A 6000-nucleotide genomic window follows, 5' to 3' on the forward strand; every position below is an offset into this window, starting at 1 on the left:
CAGAGCGTTATTATAGTTTATGCACATTGCAGTGTGATGTTTTCCATGATGATGATTCTGTGTGCACTGTAGCTTTATTAAATATCTGCTGTAGTCGACATGTGGGAGTATTTTTTCAAATTTGAATATGGCTTGGAGTGTGCACAGCAATCTTATCGTATGGTCACCCTTTTTGGACTTGTTATATGTTTATCTTACTGCATCTGCTCCCAATGTCTGAGCGCAGCTAAGATACACTAAGTGTATGTAACACTGCATTCCCTGCATGGTCATGGTATTTCACACATACATGTGAACACTGTCACTCTACAAGGCACAGGGAGACAGAAACTCATGCTGAGCTTGTCTGAATGGAGTCCCTGACCTGGACTTACACCTGTGGACTTTGCACAGCAGATAAGATTAAATCAATCCCCCATGGTCTGGTACAAATACACATTCATATGCTTCAACCGTAGTACAAACACATGATTACACAATATGAAAAGCAAATTATATTATGGCTCAATTGAGTGTAATATGTAAAATATATATGTGAGGACACACAGGTTTGGCTGGTCAGGCTTTAAATCTAAATGTTCTGAACAACCTGCATCATCACGCTGATGTCAGCTGGACAAAGTAATCAATAGTAACCATGTTAGCCATTGTAACTGGCACAAAGTCAAGGCAATGGTACACTATTACTAATGCAACAATGGTAGTGCTTATCTCATCATTGTTTTATCTCTGTAGTACCGGGCCATATAGGTTTATTGTCTCTTAGAAGCTGATATCCTGACAGCACGCTGAAATGAAGCCCACTGTTTTCCTTCCTTAGTGTAGACAGAGAGAGAGAGAAAGGGACATAACATCTGAATATTGATGTGTCTGTTTGTTCGGTCTGTTCTCTTTTGAAGATAAGCAAGCAACAGTGAAGATAACCTGAGGCTATATATCCAAGTGAGGCCAGTGTCTCCCTTCAGAAATCAGTGCTTTATAGTTTATGAGGTGCTTTATTTGAAAAATTATCAGCATTGCTTCATTTGTGCATCCATCCAGAGTAAACAAGGTGGATAGAGGACACATCCATCCGCAGTTGGGTACAAGTGCGTGACACAAACAGCATACAAAGGAAGAGGAGAGGTTTTCTCAACACTGAAGGTTAAAAAATATATATATATTGACGCAACGTTTTGACCTAAAAGTTTGACCTCAAACATCCATGTTTACCTGACCAACAGCTTGTAGGTCAATAATGGTGCGTCATTACTCTTTTTGTGAGCATGCAAATGTTAGTATGTGGACAACCTCTCCTTTACCATCCAGATACATTGTGGCAAAGTACATTAATACTGAAATATTAAGTTCCAGTGTGCGTTGGGTGCTACACAGTATATGAAATCATACAATTTTTTTTTTTTAAGAAAAAAAGAGACAAAACCAATGACATTTATACCCTTTTCATGTAAAGACAAGGTTTTCAACAATAACTATGTAAAAATAAGTGTTAATATGACTGGAAATTGGTCCCAAGTGAAAATGTCTCTTATTAATGACTATCAATCTAAATTAAATACTTTTCCTGCACCTTTGATTGATTTATTTCTCTACTCTCACTTTATTTCCTTCCACCGCAACTACACCTATATTTCATTTTATTCTATTTTCATTTCTGATTATTTTTTTCCTCCTCATTGCGTTTTTAAAATGTTTATCCAATGCATTTCTTTGCCTTATGAAAAACATTTTAAATTCCTTCAGTGTTTGAAAGGTGCTGCCCAAATAAACTTGCCTTTCCTACAGTCATACTAAACCTACAGCAGTGCTTCAGCTGGAGCGTAAACATGTGCCTGTTTGTTCACCTAGCAACAAACCTTTTCTTTACTTGTCATGTAAAACATATATCAGTTGAAGAACTTTGAACTGTGAACTCTGCACCAGAGGTCAGTTTCACTCACCTCTGTCTTTTTTGCTCTTTCTTTATCTAGTAGAAACAATTAATAATTGTCTTTGAATAAAACTTGTGCACAATCTCTCCGTCATCACTTCACCAGCAGTTCCTAGCCTTCAGTTTATCTTTAATCATATCATTCCCTTTATCTCCGCCCCTCTATGTTTTCCTCTCTGCACTCCACACACTGATTTATGACGGCTGTGTTTCAAAGGGTGAACGCTGTCATGTCATTGGCTAATAGCCTGACTACACCCACCCGACCATAGGGGAGTGACGGGGGGGAGGAGAGGAGGGTAAGTGGAGGGGTATGGGGAAGGGGGTTGTTGACGTAAACAAGTGCCTCTTCAGTAGGGTCACATGATGCTTTCACTTGAAATGCACGATAGTTTAGAGGACCCTTGCTTCCTTTCTGTGTGAGAATGTTGTAAAAGTTTTCAATCCTTTCATGGTCACAGCTCCTTTTAAATGGTAGCTCATGGTGGCATGAAATTAAACCCACAACCCACTACCATGACCTCCTCCACCTCTTATCTCCACCCCCCCCCCCCGTGCTTCAGCAGCAGTGCAGCAGTGCAGACTTGGTCATACTGGAGCGATCAGGCTTCTGAAACAACAGTCAAGGCCGCAAATTCCTTCAACGACTGCCAGGGTCACCTTGAAAACCAGCATGGTGTCAACCAACCAGAAAATAGACAACCATGGATGAAAACAACGCTGAAAAAGTCATGTTAATAAAAACACATTTTGAACTATTTCAGTGTGGGGTTTTTTGGGGGGTTTTTTTGGCAAACCTTGTGTCACTTTTATGGCCCAGGACAGCCTCAAATTCAGCTGTGACTTCATAAATGAATCAAAGTCACGCAGTCGGATAAAAAGACTATTGATAACAAACATTGTCTGTTCTCTGTAAGCGAAAGAGAGACAGAGCAGTGAGTTTTGGACATGGACTATTTTTTACAGTAAATGATTGGTAGTGACTGAAGATCAGAGAATGAACTTGGGGTTATTCAAGGTAAAAAAAAATTTGGATACAAGAGAGATTTTTAGCACAATATACAGACATGAAACTTAACTTAAAACTAAAATAAAATAAATAGCGTATGAAGTCTTACCAAAACAATTCATACTATATATTGCATATACTACATTTCATTTTTTGTCACCCATTCTCATACACAAACATGTTTTGTGTGTGAATTCTGAGCTTCTGCATGATTAACATCATCTTTACCAAACAGTTTGACTATTTAAATGATCAAATTTGAATCTTCACAGCAACCAATCATGAGATGACATCACAAAAATCTCTGAAATCTGGTCAAACTACGGCAAAAATGTTTCCATTGGATGAGAGCCCACATTATGCTGATTTTACCAAGAAGCGGTTGGATTTTATTGAGTCTCTTTCTGTGGCTTATCTTTGCTGCAGTGAAGTGAAATTCTCACATTTTTATACCATTTAAAAAGGCAGATTATGTTTTGCAAAGGCTTTCCTTTCAGGTTTTCTAAGTTAGTGTGGCTCAGGAAAACCTAAATCCGTGTTAAAATGATGTGTTTTATAATGTGTGTTGCTAGCAGGTTTTGACTTTTTAATGCTTTTGCAGAGAACATATTGTGTGAGTATTTGTTTTGAGGTTAGACAGTACTATACCCTCTGACTTATCTGTTAATAAAAAATATTAAAAGATTGAAACAGTAGAGTCTTTGGCAAAATCTTTTAGCCCACATGTCAAATGCTTGTAGGACATACAGTATACAGTATGACAATGTACTGAGCAAAACCCAGGGAATGTGGCCACCTTGTGGAGTATTCTGACTGTATGTTGTGTTTCACTGACTGCAGTTAAACACTAGATGGAGCAAGTATCTTTACCTACATGCTGTCTTGTCCTACAGTCTGACTGCATCAGTGTGAGGATGAAAATACAAATCCACTGCAGTCCTCAGCTTTCATACTACACATGGAGCTTCCTGAGTCAAGCAAAAATACATATTTGACGCAAAATGACATAACTGTAAATTACACTTCCATGTTTGAGACACAAAAGTGAGAACAAATTCTTCTATAGTGGATGGTTGATGAGAAGTGAAACTAAAGTTATGCTAAATAATTCATATTTACATTATTATATCTACATTATTTAGATTTTGTATTTCTATTTATTGTAATTTTACTTATTGGTTTATTTAAATGAGGCAGTGCACACTAAAAGGTTAGTTCACCCAAATTACAAAATTTTAAAAAGTAGCAGTATGGCGCCATGCAGATAGATTTGGTTTTAGTCACCTAGTTTTGTCAGAACTGAAGACATAGTTTGTACAAAAACTGTTGACAGTGAGTCTGTGGATTATCCAGACATTACATTGGTTGCATTGGAGTGTGAAAAATCTCAGATGGATATTTATAAATGTGGGCAAATAAAGCTAAACTGTGGCCAGATACCAGGGTAGGTAAAGTGTGTAGAAAACATATTTTTGTGATTTGTGTGAACCAAACCTTTTATAAAATAGCTGTAAATGTGCCAGAGTTAGCCATACATATTCACTGGACAAATTTGCAGTGAAATAAGAATAAAACAGAAAAAAAGACTATGACGTACAGCTTTATCAATATCAGATAAATAAACTGGATAAATGGAACTTCTGCAAAAATTCTCTCTAAGGATCGAGTGTGTTGGATGTTGTAAAGCCCTTTGAAACAAATTTGTGATTTGGGGCTATATAGATGAATTTATTTGCTTTTAAATCCCCACACAGTCTGGCTTTGCTTCACATTTCAGAGCTCCTCTGCACTGAAACCCCTCAGATCAGAGAACCAAATAGTGCGAAAAGTTCCACAGTCCAAGCTCAAAACAAAAGAGGAATCATATTTTTTTTACCATTTTAGCTCCAACGCTGTGGAACAAACTCCCCCTCAGTGTCAGAACATGTGAGTCAGTGCCTCTTTTTGAAAAGCTTTTAAAAAAAATCCCCTGGTCAAACCTTTTTCTTATGTCTACTCAAATGGTTTTATGTTGTAAATGTTGTTCTATTTCTCTATGTTGAAATACGTATGCTGAAATTGCACCTATATTTTATGGTGTTGTACTTTGTGGAGTTCCTTGTAACTCTGGTTTTGAAAGGCCGCCATAAAAGGTTTATTTACTTACTTACTATAGGTCTGTAACCACCACATCAGTACTTACTGAGCCACTGTGACAACAAAGTGTGTGTGTTCTCTCAGCAGGTGGTGAGCGGATTGATTGTTGCAACACATAGAGTATAATCAGGCTTTAGGTAACTTTATATTGTCTGCTATTATCTCCTAATTGTCCTCTTATTCATAGCTATTGTCATGAATTTTATTCAGATTGTTTTCGATTTAGTTTCGTACTAGTAAGAACAGTTGAACTGAAACTTGTAATCGTCTGTTCCTGCATGTGTGTGTGTGTGTGTGTATCACACTGAGAGGTAAAAAGTTGAAGAAGTTCCCACGAGAACTTTCCTATCAAGTGTGTGTATTCAGGAAGCTGTGGCTTTTGACTTGCATCTGCTCACATCTCCTCATCAGCACAATGCATATCTCTCTCTATATATATATTCAGTGTGTGTGTATGTGTGTGTCTGTGTGTGTGTGTGTGTATGTGTGTGTATTTGTACTGTATGTCTATGCTTGACAGCCAGATGTCACACCACGTGTCAGGTGACCCAAAAGGAAACCCCAGAGGAAGAAAGGTCGGGCCCCAGGAGGTCAAGAAAAAGTCAAACTGGTTGCTTTCGTCAACAAATTTGAACTCTCACTACACCCCATCAACTGTCTAAACCACAGTCTTCATCTACGGGTTTCAGTTTTCTTTTAGGAATACAGAAGTTGTGCGAAAAAACAGTGTGACAAAAAGCTGTGAGGTAGCTTTGTGGCAAGTTAACTGTCTGTTTGACGTATCTGAACCGCTTAAAATGAACACTTTTCTCCGAGGTATAGTTCAATGTGTGTTGAAATATTTGCATCTATATCCAAAAACTGCACATCAAATTGTGTAAGCAGATATCCAAAACAAAACCATCAACAAACACACAGTGAGTCA

The sequence above is a fragment of the Thunnus thynnus genome, chromosome 20 (assembly GCF_963924715.1).
Source record: "Thunnus thynnus chromosome 20, fThuThy2.1, whole genome shotgun sequence".
In the NCBI taxonomy this organism is placed as follows: Eukaryota; Metazoa; Chordata; class Actinopteri; order Scombriformes; family Scombridae; genus Thunnus; species Thunnus thynnus.